The following is a 19,030-nucleotide window of genomic DNA, read 5'->3' as shown; positions in this document are numbered from 1 at the left end:
TTGAACAAGAACAAAGTTGGAGGAGAGCTGGGGGGGGCCGTTAGTAACAGTCTATGCCTTGATCAGGTGGTGGTCTCATGGGAGTCACCACTTTAGAAAAATTCAAGGAGTTGTTGGCTTGAAGTTTGTGCATGTTGCTCTATGTGTGTTATATGTTAATAAAAATGTTGACAAAACAAAATGGGCTCCACAACAAAACCCTCTATTTGCCAGGAGCAATGGTTTCCTGGAAAGCATCCCGCTATTTGTACCCACCACTTTGGTGGGGTATCTTTCAGTGGTTAAAAACATTAGCTGAGGAATCAGCCAGACTCACCTTCAAATTTGGCTCTGCTGCTTGGATTGATAAAATGACTTTGGAAAATGGATTGGTGGTATCTAGCAGTGAATGTGTGCACAGCCTAGGACCCTGCAACCAAGCTGCTAAGCATCCACTCAACCTAAATGAGATATACAGTCAGAAATTTGAAACAACTCAAGTCCCAAGGACTGATCACCTTCGGGCAAGTTGCTTTACCTCTTTGAATTTCAACTTCCGTATTTGTGAAATGGACATCCTAACACCTACAGCTACCTCGTAGGCTTGTGTCCAGACAAGGAAAGCAGTCAAGACTAGCATCTAACATACAGTACAAGCTCAATAAATGATCGATGATATTCTCATCTGACTTTTAAATACAGATGCCATCATCTGCCCTAATAAAGTATAAGATGCCTCCCCCACTGCTCCTACAAGCCCTGGACTTCTCCCGACCTCAACGTCCACATGATGTTTACCGAGTGAGACAGCTAGGGTGGGAAAGGTTATTCTATTTGAGAAATCTCAACCTAGGTCTGCACAAAAGTTCCCGGTGGACTAAATGGGGAAGGAGGGGTGTTGCGGAGCTCCCTCTCCTCTCCCTTGTCTGAGACCACGGTACCCCCATCTGTTCAGCAAAGGCTTCAGGTCACACCCCGTGCTCCTTCCTCCCCCAGAATCGCCAGCCATCAATGAGCTGCCTCTGCCGAGTTCACTCCATCTGGAATCCTCTGGGAAAACAGACACGGATTGTGTACACCGCAGAATTAGCCTTTATATTTCATTGTGTGTCTGTTGAGGCGGCGGTGAACCAGATGTGGTTTTCGGCAGACATGACTTCAAAAGCCGTAAACACACTTATCAGTAAACTGCAGAGCATGAGGCAGCCGGCAACGGTCAAGGTCACTGACAGGTGACATGGCAAATAAAGGGAGATTAAAAGCCATGCCTTGTCTGACATGGGCCCATTTGATACTTACCAATGGCAGGATACGGAACATTGCTTACTCTTGATGGGAAGTCATTGAACATAGTGTAATTTCTTGCAGAGTGAGTCCCTGCCATTTTTCTCTAGAGGAAAAAAAAAAAAGGAAAAGAAATAAAACAAAATACAGGTAAGCTCTCTGCTGCTGGTCTACGTATTTTTGTTTATGTATTACTAACCTTTATTAAGAGTTTGCCATTGGCCAGATTTTCTGCTAAGGGTTCCCCCTTTTGATCCCCAGTCCGACCATCTTTATCCTCATTTTAATAATTATTCTCTCTTTCCAGGAGGGGAAACTGAGACTTGGGAGACTTACGGTAACCTTCCCAAGATAATCAGTGACCAGCCAAGACTGGAACACAGAGATTATGTTATAACACTTATGCATGATGACAGAGATTTACTCTGGGTGAAGGTGAGAGTGTATTAGGAGGACATCCAGATGGCTTGGCTTTCTGGCAGTATGAACAATTGGCATGCACACGGAATCCTACCTAATTTTTGGACACCATCCTCCTCTGCAGTCGAGAAATGTGCACACTAAAAAATTGCTAGAAATGGTTATTTGCATGCCGGGGCAACAGAACCAACATCCCTCGATTCTGCATCTCTGTGGCATAAGGAGGATTTCCATAAATCAAGCTTTCTTCTATCCCAAATAACACCTACGTATGCCAAGGAAATGCACTATTTGAAAAAGGCTATTCAAAGACAACTTTTGCTTTTCACTCACTAATCTATTATTAAGTGTAGATTTAAAAAACCAGTTTGAAAATCAGATCTCAACCACAAGGCACATCCACTAAGAATAAACCAAATTAAAATGGTATGATTCTCTAAATATTTGGTGTCTTAAAGTTTGTCCCAGGCATACGTAAGCTAGAGTCACCATTTCCTTTGAGTTTTAAATATATTTGACCTAAGCTGCCATCCCAAGTCCTCGGAGTCTAACATCCTCCCAAGATTTTTGTGGAATCATCAGGGTTTATGTTCCTCTTGATTACATCTGCCTGTAAGTTCCTACCCCCTGTTACTCTCCCTGTCACACACATTTTATCTCTCAAGGCCCTTCTCTTCTCTGCACTGTGTGGACCCAGGGAGTCACAGCTTCCTTTTCTGGTGTTCCTTATTATGTCTGTCATTGTCAACACTTTGAGCTGACCAAGAGGGGTTCTACCACAGCAATGCCAATACCTTAAAATTGGCCATTAGAGATCTCAAGTCTACTTGACCCCCTAACTCAACCTCTACCTCACACTTCCAGAACTGGCAGAATAAACTCTGTTCCAGCCACTGTGGCCCTCATGGTTTCTCACTCATGCCAAATTCATTCCTACCGCAGGGCTTTTGCACTTGCCAGATGAGTGTCCCTCAAATTGCCTCAAGATTGCTCTGTCACTTCCATCATGTCTGTGTACAATGTTACTGTACTGGAGACATCTTCCTGATCATTCTTTATAAGCACACCTTGATCTTCCCTTCCTCCTTTGTCTCTGTACCTCTCATCAACACCTGCCATACTGCATATTTTTTTGCTCACATTTTTTTTTATCTGTCTCCACTGCCAGAACTCATGAATCGTAAGGGTGGTGATTTCGCCTACTGAGTTCTCTCCTGCATCCCCAGGATCTAGGACAGAGGAGTACATAGCGGGGGGTCAATGCAATGTGTTGATGGAGTAAAAGAATCAGTAAACACACTTTTCAGTTAATTAAAGTGTTGTTTTTTTTTTTTTCAGGAGCCATGTCAACATGATCACCTCGAAGTATAATTAAGTAATTAGGGTGATATTTTGCCACTACAGAGAAAGCACCACATGGACAATGTTACATTGGAGGAGAACTCATGATCTGGGCTAGAATCCAAAGGCTTCTACCAAAAAAAAAAAAAAAAAAAAAGTAAATTATCTCATTAATAATTTTAGATTGGTTAGAGGTTGAAATGATCATATGTTGGATATTTGGGGATAAATAAAATATGGTATTAAATTAATTTCACCAATTCACTTTACTTTTTTTCAAGATTTGTTTGTTTATTTGAGAGAGACAGAGAGAGAGCAGGGAGGAAGGGCAGAGGGAGAGGGAGAGAGAGTCCCAAGCAGGTTCCACACTCAGTACAGAGCCCAACATGAGGCCCAATCTCACGACCCTGAGATCACAACCCAAGTGGGAACCAAGAGTTAGTCCCTTAACTGACTGAGCCACCCAGGTACCCCTCACTTTACTTTTTAATGCAGCTATTAGAAAATTTTAGATTAGGTATGTGGGGGCACCTGGGTGGTGCAGTCAGTTGAATCTCTGACTCTTGGTTTCGATTCAGGTGGTGATCTCAGGGTCGTGAGATGGAGCCTCACAATGGGCTTAGAATGGAGTCTGCTTGAGGTTCTCTCTCTCTCTCCCTCTGCCCCTCTTGCTCATGCTCTCTCTTTCTCTAAAATAAATAAATAAAATCTTTAAAAATAAATACATACATTACATATGTGACTTGTATTCTATTTCAATTGGACAGCACTGTTCCAGATTCTTGCTCTCCTCTTACACACATATACGTGTACATATATATTGTGTTTATTAAAATAGGAGCACACTGCACATACTCTCTCATACACCTGCTGTTTTTACCTAACAATTTACCAGAAACATTTCTGCATGTCAGGAAATTAGATTCTCATCGTTATTTTTAAGGGCTCCAGAGTATAACACTAAGTGCCTCAGAGTTTATTTAACCTGTAATAGGATTTTTCTAGGCTATTTCTTTTCCTTTTCTTCTCTTCCCTCTTTCTCTTCTCTTTTTCTCTTTGTTATTGGCATAGAACACCCTGTGACAAGTTGCGTTACAAGAAAACATGTATACGTGTCCTGTTACTTCCCTAGGATAAATTCCTAAAATATATTTAGGATTCCTGGGAACCAAATAAGTGACAAGCGCCTTGGACCAGCCACTTTACGAACTGGGGATGCTATGAGGTGAAGCAGCAGAGTGATTTCAAAAGCCTTTGACCAATGGCTTCAAGGCTCAGGTGCACGTGGCCCCAGGATGCAAGAGACAGTGTAATGGGGGGTTGGACATACAGGGTCCTGGAGACAGACAAGTCAGGTTCTGATCCCAGTTCTCTGTCACGTCTGACCATGTGACTTCCAGCCAGTTTTGTAACCTCTCTGAGCCTTGGTCTCCATACCTAAGAAATAGGATTATCAATTGTACCTCCCGTGTAAGATTAATCTTAGGATTGAATGAGATGCCAGGTTTAATTACTCAGTATGGTGCCTGGCTCTTGGCAAATCTTTTGGTAATTATTAACATTTTTGAGATCTTGTTTGGATCTGCCAATCAACACACATACATGCACACATACATGCACACAGATTTCTGCATTTATATCATACTCTCCCCTCTCTCAACTACTTTTTTCAAATAGAGATCTATTTGCTAAAATAAATTGAAATGGGTAAAGAATATGAGGCACAATTTATACTAGATATATCTGCAATTACTAACTCTGAATTAAACATATCCCTTCATGAATAATGAAACAGAAATAGGCCAAAGGAAAAATGAGATAAGATCTTAAATCCATGTATTTTTAATTGCTTCATTATCTAAAATTTGCTATGAATAGCAGTGGATACAGTTTGCTGTTTAAAGCACAAAAAGAAATAGGAATTTTCAGCCAAATCACAAAAGGCTATCAAAAATTAATTTTGTGTGCTGTGATCATTGAAAATGTAAGTGATTTTGAGGCAGAGTGACATTAAAAAATACCATTTATATGCTAATAATAAATGTATTTTCTTCATTTTGATGCAAAATAAATTTTATTTTCATTTTAATGAACTGTAATGAATTATAAGCTTTCTCTTTTTATCTTTGGGTAAAAGTTTGGGACAGATAGCAGAAGGTTGGCAGATGACAGGCAAAAGGTCTGAGAAGGAATGAAAAAGGGACAGGTCCTGTCAGCTGGTAGTGACCTCCTAAACTGCATGGGAACCTTTGGAGTTGAGGTGGTTTTCTTTAGGTTTCTAGAAATTTCCAACAGTCAGATTTACCTCAGAGGTGGCAAGCTATCCATTGGTGCCATATTAGAAAAGGGTATCTATGAACTATATTGAATTAATCATCCTTTATTTCTTACATGGAGCAATATTCACATTCTGGAATTTGAAAGAAGAACGCAGTTATATGACTCTTGGCATGCATACCGCTCTCTGAAGATATTTTTCAATAATAATTTATTCTTTGCCGAAGCCTTACTCTTGTCTGGCACTTGGCTAAGTATTCGACCCGTACTTCTATCTAATCTTCATGAGGGCCCTAAGAAGGTAGTATTATTATAATCCTCATCTTACAGATGAGAAACTTAAAAACCCAAAGGAGGTAAGCAATGTCGCAAATTGTCAGTTGTGGAGTTTAGATTCAAACTCGTATCTGTCTATGAGTTAAGCGTCATACATTTACTTATGTATAACATTGATTCCTTTTTAAAAAGAGGAAATGGGATGTTAATGTTTAAGCCAAATAAATGAATTGCGAATGGTAAAATTTCAGGCATCTGTGAGAAAAAATGCTTGTGGCTGGAGGGGGGCGAGCAGGAAGAAAGACACTGGGGTGCCCTGGGATGTCACTGCCCATTCTGCCTCCAGGAGGGAGGAACCTGCTGAGAACCTCACCTATGTCCTGGCTACGGTTTAAAGCCCAATTAGTTACTTGACCATCTGAAAGGATGGAGTGCTCGAGACTTCCACACACATGTATCAGGGCATCGGTGGAAAATACCCAGGGCCCTGCTTGGCTGAGAGGCCATTCATTCTTCCTTGAGGGTCTGCCATTATTCTCTGATATCTGACTTCTTTGAAGTGAGGAGCCAAGTTTCCAAATTCATTTCTGTGTGCCCCTCATCCCTTACTCTTAGATCGCAGACTGCATTTGCTGACTTGGTTGTTGATGTTAATTCCCTTTAACCAGGGTCTCTTTAAATGGGACCTTGTGAATTATGGAGCAGTAATTCACCCCTTCAGATCTAGTGGACCCAAGGCCACAGGCCGGCTCCTATTAAATGGAAAGGTCTGAATTATTATCCTATAATTCACCTCTTGGAAGTGTCTTAATTCAATTACACTATGTTCCTGAATGACTATTAAAAGAAATAGAAAAAGGGTTCTGGATCTTTTTTGTTACAATCCAAAGTAATTTGCAGTGCCAGAGAGTTCTTCCTCTCAAGTTGTTAGGAAATTAAACAGAAAGATGAAAGAAAAGAGCCTCTTATCACTAGCAATGCTACACTGTAGACAATCAGTCGTGCCTTAACCGATGGAAACGTGGCAGGGGTCACAGCAATCAAGTGTCTTCTCTGTGACCAAATAAATCCTTCTGATTTATATCTCCCCCCCCACCACACACACACGCTGTTCCCATTTTTGCATTGTTCTCATAGAAAGTTTAAGACTGGTGCTCTGTTCTGTTCTAACCCACCCCTTAGGACAACATAAGACTTTGTATGATAAATGCAGATGGCTAAGGCTTGGTGACCTGACTAGCTTCAACAGAAGCAAAGATAATCCAGTTTTGGCAATAACCAAAGAATTTGGGATTCCCTTGGATCTTAGTTTGTGTTCTCCCAGAAGCAGACCCTGAGACAAAGATTCATACATGCATAGTTGATGTGAGAGGGAAAAGTAGTGAGATTGGGGAGGGAAAGACGCCAGTTCTCAGGGTATCAAGTAAGATACTCCTATGGGCGACCGGGGCTCAGTCCCGCTGGGGAGCCCTAGGGAATGGTGCGGAACAGAGCGGTAGGGAGTGATGATATTTATACCAACTTCCCTCAGGCACAGGTTGAGAGCTGCTCAGGAAAATGATAAATTGGCCAACTTTGTCCCTGCTGTCCTCATGCACTTCAGGAGCCTAGGATTCTCATTTGACCATCTGATTGCCTTCATTCCACTTCACCTACATGGACATGGTCAAAAACTATAAAACGTGGTTCGCCTGGGTGGCTCAGTCGGTTGAGCATCTAACCTCTGGCTCAGGTCACGATCCCGTGGTCCTGGGATCGAGTCCCGCATAGGGCTCCTTGCTCGGCGGGGAGCCTGCTTTTCCCTCTGCCTCTACCTCTCCCCCTGCTCTTGCTCTCTTTCTCTGATAAATAAAAACTTAAAAAAAAAAAAACCCTACAAATTGCCTTCCTGAAGCTCAGAAACACTCATCCTCAAGTCAATAAAGGGCACAGATAAAAGCTTGCATATTCCCAGGCTCAAGTCCTGTCTTGTGATCATGGGCAGTTATTATTAGTTATGTGATCATGAGTAGTTACTACCATGAGACTCCGGTTTCTCATCTGCAAAATGGAGGGAGTATTTCCCAGGGTACTGTGGGAAATAAATGAGCTCAGGTCCTTACCTTAGTAGCCTAGCACACAAATGGCCACTATGATCCAAGGAGGTTGATGAGGCTTTACTTTGGGGGTAGTCAGGAAAACCATTTCTCCTGAAATGGGCAGGTCTTTAATTCACTACCCCTCCCATCTTAACCTAGTCCATTTCTAACTTTCTAGACCAATTTACTCTCAAATGCAGAAAACAGATGTTCTACCAAGAATCTAAGTAGAGATCATCCTCTGATGACGTACAAACCACATGTAGGCAACATATACAGTTTTAGAGACATCTTGCAAAGTATATTAAAGTGAATAAATGTATTTAAAATTTCAGATTTCTGGGGTGCCTGGGTGGCTCAGTCGGTTAAGCATCTAACCTCTGGCTCAGGTCATGATCCTGGAGTCCTGGGATCCAGCGCCGAGTTGGGCTCCCTGCTCATCAAGGAACCTGCTTCTCCCTCTCACTCCCCCTGCTTATCCTCTCTCTGTCAAATAAATAAATAAAATCTTTTTTAAAAAATAAAATAAAATTTCAGATTTCTACTGAAATGTCCAAAGGTCTTGCCACACTGGGTCCAACTGCCATTTTACAGCATTGGGTAGACGTGAGAGACAGATGCTTCTAGCCTGGGTGAGCCCCCCCACCCCCAGGTGTCTCCCAGTTCCCACAACTCCCTATTTTAATGGCCTGCTTTATTCCTTCCAATTACCTGCCTGGCCTCTATAGGCATTTTTGAGTTTGTAACTTCTGTTCTAGTTCTTCCAACCAAAAACGGTTGCTCTAGACATACTCCTGCATAACAACAAAGGTCTATCCAAAATGATTTATCTTTCATCTCATTTTAATGAAGAAAAGACTACTGAAATGTGAGTCATATAATCAGCTATGAATACGGTATGCAGCAGGGGGGGATGTTGCCGCTGCTTAGGGCATACTAGTGGAACAACTCTGGCTTAGAATAGGATACTGTGCTCCATCAGCAAGAATTAGAGAAGCAGGCTGGGCAGTCATCGGACTAAAGGAGCGAACAGCCACAAAGCCACCAACCTCAAGTGCACAGCCCACAGAGATGAGATCAGGCGGGCACCCGCGCTTTAGTCTAATAGGCTTGTAATTGGCTGATCTCCATCGGCCTCTTGTGAACAGGACATCTTTTGTACCTGGGGTGGTCGCAGACATGGAAATGAGGAGCTGTGGGTGGTGATTACTTAATAAGGAGTGCTGGGCACGTGGTGGAAAATTGCTTCTGCTGAAGCATAAAGGAAATGGGTCGGCATTTTGCGAGGTCTGGAGGGAAGAGCGCCATCTCTGAGCTTCTGACCCATCTGCTCACTTTAAGAAATTTGCTGACCTCATCAACAGATTCCATCCACAGGCATGTTCTTTTTAGCACAGGATTCCCAACCTCGGCATTACTGACATTCGGGGCTGGATCATGCTTTGACGTTGGGGGTTGTCCTGCACTTTGCAGAATTTTAGCAGCTTCCTTGGCCTCAGTCTCCACCTGTGTGCTATCTACCAGGAGCAGGCCCTCCCCAGATGTGCAACCACAAATACCTCCAGATATTGCCAATGTCCCCCGGGAAGCAAAATCACTCCTGGTAGTGAACCACTGGTTTTAGCCTGTGCAGCATTTAACTATTTTTTCAAATCAGTGGACTCTCTTTTAAAATTAAGGAGTATCACTTTAAATCTTAATTTCTGGCCTCTTTATGAAAAGGTCAAATGAGTTAGCAATACTGGGTCCAGCCCCTTCCCTCTACATCTTAGCCTCTGTTACCCCTCTAACTCCACCTCTTGTACTTCTGCCCCCCACCAATTCCTCCTCTCGACTCAGTCTCCTCCAGCCACACAAATTCCTGTCCAGATGTGCTCCTGCCTCAGGGCCTTTGCACTTGCTGTTCCTGCCACCTAGAAAGTTTTTCCCCAGATATGAACATGGACTGCTCCTCACTTCCTTCAGGTCTTCACCCAAGCATCACCTTCTTGGTAGGGGTCTTCTCTGGCCACTCCACCTACAACCTTAATACCTCTCCCCTCCAAATTTCCTATCCCCATTCCCAATTTTATTTTTTCTCATTAGCATTTATCTAACCGGTTATATAAGCATCTGTCTTTCCTTAAAATCTTGATAGTTCGTTCATCATAGAGATCCTGCATTCATTTTACTTTTTAAATACTGCATTAAAATACCATTTATCTTGATCACTGAGTTTTTTGCCATCCTCCCCTAAATTTTGCCAAGTGCGTGCCTCATTTGCCCCACCCTAGTCCTGGCACCATTACATACGCTGACTTACTTATCTTGCTTATTCTGTGTCTACCTCCGGCACAACATAATCTCCATGAGGGCAACGCTTTTTTATCTACTTTGTGCACTGCATTAGATTTATGCAGAGGATATAGTATGTGTGTAATACATAATGAACAACTGAATGAATTCCTGCCAGGCAATATACTGAACTATAGCTGAGATGCCATATCTCAGTTTTATTCCTAAATTCATTCATTCATTCATTTTGCAAACACATAGAGGACACCTACTAAATGCCAGGCATTGTGCTAGCTCCCAGAAAGGAAGAGGTGAGTGAGTTCCACCTGTCCTAAAGCTTAGGGAATGGATGGGGGCCAATTACGATCTAGAGAAATAAGTGTGTAGAACAGAAAGGTTAGAACTTTAACATATGAATTGGGCGGGGGGGACTCACAAGTCATCACATAACAGCAGGAGTAGGTAACATAGAAGGTTTCCATCAGCAGTGCACATGCTCCAGCTTCACGGAAACCAAAACTTTTCCCAAAGATCAGGAGACACAGTCCATATTCACCGTCATTTAGTCCACAAATATGTACTGAGTATCCATTAGCTGCAAATCACTCTTGTAAGCCCTAAGAACACCACAGCAAGCAAGTCAGAGGCAAGCATGAAACAATGAATTCCTAAAATTGCTATCTAATTGCTATTGTAAGTGGTCTGAAGAAAATGTACAGAGTATCAAAAGAGCTGGACAGGGGAACCCAACTTAGACTAGAATCAGTGGAGCTTCCCTGAGAAGACATTTGAGCCTACGAAAAGGAGCTGATGAAACAAAAAACGCAAAGGAGTGAGGGCATTGCAAGCAGAGCACACAGGAAGAGCAAAGGCCCTGAGGTGGAAGGAGCTAACAGGAGGCCAACGGCACTGAACTGCAGACTGCAAGGTCAGAGTGAGATGCGGTAGAGATGGACAGGTAGGCAAAGGGTAAGCCACACAGGATGCTGTGAGCAATCAACTCATCTTTGTCTTATCCACAGGTTGCACTGGTGGTAGTAGGGGAGAGCTTCAGGTCGGAGCCACGGAGGGAATGTGAACAGGGAAATGACTAAAAGGTGTAACAAGTCTGACCAAGGGTGAAGTCCAGAGAATATCTAGAAAGAGAACACTACTTGGAAACAGCATCTGGTTTTTCTTGGCACCTTCATGCTATCTAAATAATTGGGAAAGAGCAGACAAAGCCAGCAGGGGAGAAAGAAAACAAAAACCAGGCAGGAGGCCTTGGCCAAGGGAAGGAAATCCAAGAACAATGCCACCACACCCACTGTCATGCTCCTCTCCAGCAGAAAACAGGCTCTGAATTGTTTAAAGATGTTTTTGAGTCGCTTTCTTAACGTACACTGGAAACTGCGCAGGTTTCGTTTTGTCTTTAATCAAGTGAAAATGCACCATAATTTTGTTTAGTCATTAAAATGTTCTATAGCAAATCTTGTCAACAAGAGCCATTTAAAGGATTTTAATCAGTCTTAGTCAATCTCAAACAAGGTCGCGGTACAGGATTTGCAACAAGACAAGGGGGACGTGAGATGCCCAAGACAGGCAGCCCGCGTGTCCTGCCATCCATTGCTGAGAGCTGTTTCTGCTCCCCTTGCTTTTTTTCTGCTGTTCAGACTTGCCAGTTTTCACATCCATCACCGTGTCCAACTTAGCTTACACACATGAGAGTCATTCCACAGGGTCTGGAGGCAGAATCCATGAATGGGTGGTATTACCCACCAGGGAGGCAGATACTCTCTTTGGATTTAATTAAAAAAAAAAAAAAAAAGAATCATCCCTTATGTGTCTTTGTCTCCTAGAAGATGCTATAATCCATGCAAATCCTATAAGGATTAGAGATCCCCGAGCAGAAGGGAAAGCCCAGAATGTGCTGCTGGAACTGGAACATTAAGGTATTACCCAGATGAAATGTCCAGCCAGCAACCTCTCTTGAATTTTACCATTTCAGACATCCATTCACATCTGCATCTGAGAGGATCCTTTTGCCCCGCCTTTCCCCAAAGGAAGGTGACCTTGCTGAAACCACCCACTCTTGGCCAGAAACTTCCTTTCTCTTCCCCCTTTTGCCTATGAAAGCCTTCCTTTTTTTTTTTTTAAGATTTATATTTATTTATTTGACACAGAGAGAGAGAGAGAGAGCACACAAGCAGGGGAAGTGCAGAGGGAGAGGCAGACTCCCCACTGAGCAGGGAGCCTGACATGGGACTCGATCCCAGGACCCCGGGATCATGACCTGAGCCAAAGGCAGACGCTTAACCAACTGAGCCACCCAGGCACCCAAAAACCTTCCATTTTGCACAGCTCCTTGGAGCTCCTTTCTATCTGCTAGATGGGATGCTGCCTGGTTCAGGAATTGTTGAATCAAGTCAATTAGACCTTCAAATTGACTCAGTTGAAATTTGTGTTTTTTAACAATGATAAGAGAGCAGTTTATCAAATTGTCACTCAGGTGTCCCACCAGAATCTTCAGCTGAACGGATCTACATAAAGTCTCATGAGAGAGTCTGCATCACGTGGATTCTGGGATCAGACAGCCTAGGTTTGAAATCCTGGCTCTGCCATTTACCACTTGTGGGACCTTAGGAAAGCCACTTAAGGGGGCGCCAGGGTGGCTCAGTCAGTTAAGCGTCTGCCTTCAGCTCAGGTCATGATTGCAGGGTCCTGGGATCGAGTCCCATGTCAGGCTCCCTGCTCAGTGGGGAGTCTGCTTCTCCCTCTGCCTCTCCCCGCTGCTCCTGCTGTCTCTCTCTCTCAAATAAATAAATAAAATCTTTTTTAAAAATTTAAAAAATAAAAAAAAGGAAAGCCACCTAACCCTCTGTGCCTCAGGCCTCCATTTGTAAAACAGGAATCACAATGGTCCCTCCATCACAGGGGTGCTGGGAAGGTCACACGAGTGGATGACTGAACCTGTTTAAGAACGGTGCTTGGTATGTCGTGAGCTCCATAGGCGTCTGAGTCTTACTTATCCCCTGAAAGTCACGCCCAAACGTGATTCTCCTGGGATTCTCATCTCAGAAAATGGCATCACCCTCCACCCAGGCACCAACACCAGGATGGGCTACATCCCACAGTGTTCTCTGTACTTCCTTCTTCTACTTGTGACAAATCCAATTTTAAATGGTTATTTGGTTATTATTAACATCGGTTTCTGTCTCCCACTCAACTCTAAGATCTAAGGCAGTTGAGAGTTTGTGTCTGTTTTTCAGGGACTGGCCCACAGTATTGAATGAATGAGGGACTAAAACAGTTGCAGGTCTCGTGGACTGTTAACAACTAGAAACTTTTAAGAAGTTATGAAAATTAAAATGGACAATGATACAGGGAGTGTGATACTGTGATTTATAATAAGAAATATATATTTTGGTCTTTGTCCCCATTTCTGGCATAGAGCTCCTAAAACCCTTATAATTTCCAAAGTGTTCAGAGTGATCAAGGTGTATTTTGTTACGTTAATGAGGTGGCTTTTGGGGGTGCCTAAGGATGGGGGCTGGTTGCTAGTAGACCACCCATGTGATTAGAGATCTGAAACGGTCAGTTTTCCCCCCATCCCCAATGCCAGGGAAGGGAGGGGGCTAGAAATGAGCTCAATCACCAAAGGTCAATGAGTTCATCGATCATGCCTATGTAATGAAGCCTCTGTAAAAACCCAAAAGGATAGGGTTTGGAGAGCTGCTGGGCTGATGAACACATGCTCACATGGGTAAAGTGGCGTGCCCAGAGTGGGCATGGAAGCCTCACATCCTTTCCCCACACCTTGCCCTATGCATCTCTTCCATCTGGCTGTTCCTGAGTTCTATGCTTTTATGATAAACTGATGATCTAGTAAGCAACATGTTTCTCTGAGTTCTGTGAGCTGCTCTAGCAAATTAAACAAACCCAAGGCGGGGGTCACTGGAACCTCTGACCTACAGCCAGTTGGTCACAACTCCAGGTAACAACCTGGGTTTGCAACTGGCATCTGAAGTGGGCAGAAGGGGGTGGAGGGGGACAGTCGTGTAGGACTGAGCCCTTAGCCTATGGGATCTGATGTAGATAGCGTCAGACTTAAGTTGAATTGTAGGACACCCAGCTGATGTCTGAGAATTCTTTGTTCGTGTGGATCTCACTTACACACACACACACACACCCCAGAATTGGTGACCAGAACTCTTTGAGGGTTTAAAAAAAAAAAAAACATTCGTTGCTTTGCTTGATGACACAGTCGGGGAAGGTGGAAGAGTTTGTATGGATATAGCTAAGATTGCCTTTGTCTGGTCTGCTTGGCTACTTTTTCTTTAGGATGGTGGGAAAACAATGCCTAAAAATGTGACTTGGAGCCATCTGACAGGTGGAGCTGGGAGAGGCCGGAGGAGAGGGGAGAGTTTCCAAAAGAAGAAAGCTGCCCAGCAGGTGTTGCTTCAGTATTGTGAGTCTTCACCGTTCTTAAGCTAAGGCCGTATTTCCAGCTCCTTCCCGGGTGTCCAACCACATGGCCTTCAGACTCTCAAACCAAACAAGCCAAAACTTGATTGAGTCTGTCAATTTCTCCCCCAAATGTCCTCTTCCTGGGTCTGTGACATTAACATTCACCTCATCACCCAGCACTAATCAAACAAGTCCTCCTGGATTTTACCCTTCTTCCTTCAGCCTCCTCTCGCCCCATACTCACCCCACCGGTACTAGATTGGAAGTGAGATCAACAGTTCTTCCTACAATATCTAGACGGGAGGCGTGGAGAGTTTGCTACAGAGCTTGGCCCACGACAAGGCCTCATATGTGAGTTCCCTTCTCTGCCAGACAGAACCCCTTGTGCTCATGGGCAGGGATCCAGTTGGCGAAGACAGTCTGCATTATCCCGAAATTGGGCACCGCAGCAAGGATGTCCTGGCCCAATTAAATTCCTTTCCATTTGTTCATGGAAATTCAAAGATATTCCAGTTCTAGCCTGCATTTCCTCTATCTCGCTCAAAGCAGGCCAAGAAAAAAGACATCATCTCTGAGTTTTCTCGGTTTATCTCATCTTCCTCAGCATCCCAGAGAGATCCCTGGCTTGTGTAAAATGTAATCCATGATCTCTTCCCCAGCGCACGCACTGCAAGAGCAATGGGTGCCAATTTACCTGCGTGGAGGACCAAACTCTCATCACTCGGGAATCTGTGGATATTGAGAGCCCCTTATGTTGCGTCCAACACATGATCACGGGATAAAGACCAACTCTTTACCATGACCACAAATCCAACTCCCTACCTACTCGTCAGCCTCCTCCCTCTCTCTCTGGCCCAAACCCCTCTGCTCTGGACATACTGCCCTTTACTTCTTTTCACTTCCCCCAACATGCTGTACTAACTGCCCCTCTACCTGGAACGTTCACTAGGTTAGGGCCACTCTCCCTGCAGACCTCAGCAATAGCATCACTTCATCCTGAGCCTTCACTGACCTTCCCAGTGAGATCCAGCTCCCCTAGTGCATGCTCTCAAAGGCTTGGGTACGTCCAAGGCTGCCTTAGATTCAGCTGTGTGATCCTTTCACTTAGGTCTGCCTCTCCCACTTGACTGTATGTTTCTCCGGGCATAAATCTTATCCGTGTATTCCCAGAATCTAACACAGCATCTGACCACAAGACGCATTCCCCCCAATTTTTGTTTGTTTAATTGATTACTTACTATCCAGCAGTTTGCTAAGCACTGGACACACATTCATGATCAGATACACAGAGTGTAGTCTCAAGAAACCCACAGACCAGTCAAGGAGATGATAGGAACATAGAAAGCACCAGGAGAGTGCCATTAAAATGCACAGGTAAACACCAAAAACTAATGATGTATTGTATGGTGACTAATATAATGCAATAAAATAAAATAAAATAAAAATAAAATGCACAGGTAAGAAGAGGGGACTTTCTCATTTTTTCTTTTTTTTAACTAGAGGGAATCAGAAAAAGAAGAAATGGCAAATGAGCTGAACCTTGAAGGCTCGATGGGGTTTGGACCCACCTGGAAGAGGGAATGACAACCCCGAGGAGGAGGGGACCGTCAGAGCAGGGAAGGTACAGGAGTAAGAACACAGCACTCAAAATCAAAGTGAGATTTTAATGTGCTAAGGACAGTATTCCTGCCCAGCTGAGCACGGAGCTTCACCACCCGGAATGCTCCATAGGGACTGGAAATGGAAGGTTGGCAGATGAGCACAAAGCACCATTTTACCAGCGGTCAGGACTGGTGACCTCAGTGCAGGGTTCTGATAAAGCTCAGGTGGAGCTCACTGCATGGGTTTGGAGCCCCCACCTCCCCACCTCCCCAGGCTGCGCGAAAGAGCTTGGTGTGACCTAGTTCGGGGCTGAGCTTTTGATGACAGTGCCCCACCTGTTAGTAAACAAGATCTTCAGCCCTGGCGGATCCAATCAGCACTCCATTCCCTCAAAGAGGATTGAACCAGGGGACAGGCAGAGGGGATAAGGCAGGGGGAGAGGGGTAGGGGCAGGGAGAGGTGAAGAAGAAGGTACCTTGTCCTCCGTGGGGGAAAATAATGGGAGACAGAGTTCTTCTTTGTATTTCTTCCACCAGATGCAACTTTCCCTCTTGACATAATTAACTCTTATTCAAGCCTCAAAAGCAAGCACAGACTTAACGGTCACCTCCGAAAGTCTCCTCCTGCCTCTTTTATTTTCGTTTATTTATTTATTAAGACTTTTTTTTTTCTTTTATGGCAAGACCATATAGCACAAAAGTTCTACCCTCTTAGCAAATGTTTTCGTGTACAGGATAGGCCCTATGCTGTACCGGTAGATCTCCAGAGCTATCAGACCTCAATAATGTGGCTTTAAAAACAAAAAGAAAGCACAGGACAGGTGTCATTTGAAAGAGTTTAGTGCACCTCTATGAGGGCCTGAGGACTGCCTCTTCCTAGGGCTAAGACCTGAGGCCTCTGCATTAGGACAAAGCCCTGCTGCCCTTGACTCGTTCGCTGAAGGGGCACGGGAAAGCCCTCTTTCAAATAGAAGAAAGGAGGTCCTACAGTGAGGCACGGAGCCTCTTTAAAATTGTCTGCAGCCGCTGCACAATTTTTGTGCTCAGCGGGCCCTCCTCCCCTTTGCTGCCCCCGCAGACCAGATTCAGCCCGGCAGCCTCTCAACACTGGGACCCACCACCTAAGTTGGGGCCCTAGCACTAGATTCAGCACAGATTCAGCCGATTTTCTTACGCATACCCCACACCTCTCTGCCCGCCTTTCTCCTTTGGTCAAGTTCTGTTTACTTATAGCCCATCTTTCACCATAACTGGGTTTTAAGCAACTCTGAGGTGAGGATTTGGGTCTTATTTATCTGTAGGTTTTCTCCCATACAGACACCAAATTATGAGTATTATTTGCACGATATAAGGCAGTTCTAATTCTGCTACTTAAAGCTGAGTGACCCCCGGGGCAAGTCACTTAGCCCACGCTTTCACGGTCTGCCCTCTGTAGGGTAGAATGGTACCATCTCCTGGGGCTCTGGCGAGACAGTGAGCTGACATTAGGCGTGGGAAGGGTTCACGGTGAGAGCACAGCAAGTATCAGAGATTATTAGCAGGCACTCAATCGGGATGTTTATCAAATGGAATAGTTAACAGCCTTCCCTTCTGTGGGCTCCATTTGGCAGTGAATGTATTGTGTGTAAATGTGGAGCCCAGGATGGGGAAGGAGGAAGGGGAAGGCAGATGGAAGCCCCCATCTCAACTTGAGTTTGGGGTTTGCAAGAACAACAGTGAGCAGAGAGATAAACAGAGGTGTGTCAGTCTTCTTGGAAATCTAGGGCATTAGCTCATTTCCCTTTTAAAAGAAAATAGGTCAGCTAAGCGAAATTGTGTGCTCCGTCAAAGATATCCTCTGTGCATTTCTGAGTGTGAGTGTGAGAGAGGAAGAAAGAGAGAGGGAGAGGGACCCAGCTGGGAAGCTCTGAAGAGAAGGATTTCCCTGGAAGAGCATCCCTATGACAAGAGTCTCCTTGGGGGACCTCCTACTGTTCCTACCTTCTCATGTGGGAATTACAGTCATCACGCAGATGAATCTTCTGCTACTGCTTGTGTGTGTGTGTCTCAGTAGGGCATCCTGGTTAATAAAAGAGTCCAAGAGACCTGGCTTCAAACCCATTTCTGCCACTCACTCTGGGTGATCTTGGACAATCTGCCTTAATCGCTTTGAGCCTCAAGATCTCCATTCATAACATGGAGTCAATATGCCTTCACATTAGCCGACTTAGGTGAGTATTAAGTTACATCCTATCTCTAAAGTGGTGCACACACAGATGCTCAAATCAGAAGGCAGCTGCTAGGGGCAGCAGAAGCAGCAACAGTCCTGGTAACAATGTAGCCAGAGCAGTACCAATAGTTCTAATAGTCATTAATAGTAGCAGGAGGGGTAATGGTGGGGGTAGTGGTAGGAGTACTAATGGCAACATTTTCTTCTCTCTTCTTTTAGCTTTATTCTCTCACTGATAAGTTTCTAGCATCTGACACCATCTTAGGAATCCTGGACCACCTTCTCAATAATTTAGCACATAACAGGACTCCACAAAACGACAATGTGTGTTCCTACAGTCCCTCATTACAACTGAGCATCACGTTAAGGAAACAAAGGAATGCTGCTTCGTTGCACCTTGGCACCTGGGTTTATCTTCAAAAAAAGCTGGGGCTGGTTACTGAAAAAAAATTCTTCTCCGTGGGCTGGTAACTTATTTGCAAGTCTGCCTTAAGCACTATATCCTCTCATCACCTTCTAACGGGTGGCACTGACCTTGGCAAAAAATGTATGTGTTGGAGCAGATGAAACCCTAGAAAGAAGTGCTAAGTTCTTGAGCTTGAAATCCTGCCAGGCAGACAGCCGCTAACTCTAGTCAAGCGTATCCAGTCTTGCAAGATGATAAAACACTTCGAAAAACTGCCCACCGTTCACCTGTGATCTCAAATCATTTTCTTTTCCCATTGATTCCTTGTTCAAACTTCCAGGGAAACTAATTCAAAAGAAGGTCAGTGTTTTAAAAGGGGGCGGGGGGGGGGGGCGGCTTGTTATTTCCTGCATGTCTGGTTTAGGCTGTTTGAAGACAA

General features: G+C 44.2%; 1 long non-coding RNA gene across 1 annotated transcript; it reads left to right on the top strand.

Annotated features, from left to right (window-relative positions):
- Nucleotides 1–1,292: 1,292 nt before the first annotated feature.
- On the top strand, nucleotides 1,293–3,241 carry LOC144382075 (uncharacterized). The gene is made up of 3 exons (XR_013448472.1): nucleotides 1,293–1,413; nucleotides 1,571–1,698; nucleotides 3,022–3,241. It is a non-coding gene; the product is annotated as an uncharacterized LOC144382075 (long non-coding RNA).
- The last annotated feature ends 15,789 nt before the right edge of the window (nucleotides 3,242–19,030 follow it).

This window comes from Halichoerus grypus, chromosome 6 (assembly GCF_964656455.1).
Source record: "Halichoerus grypus chromosome 6, mHalGry1.hap1.1, whole genome shotgun sequence".
In the NCBI taxonomy this organism is placed as follows: Eukaryota; Metazoa; Chordata; class Mammalia; order Carnivora; family Phocidae; genus Halichoerus; species Halichoerus grypus.
Note: the sequence above shows the minus strand (reverse complement) of the source record. Positions and strands in the feature narration are given on the sequence as shown.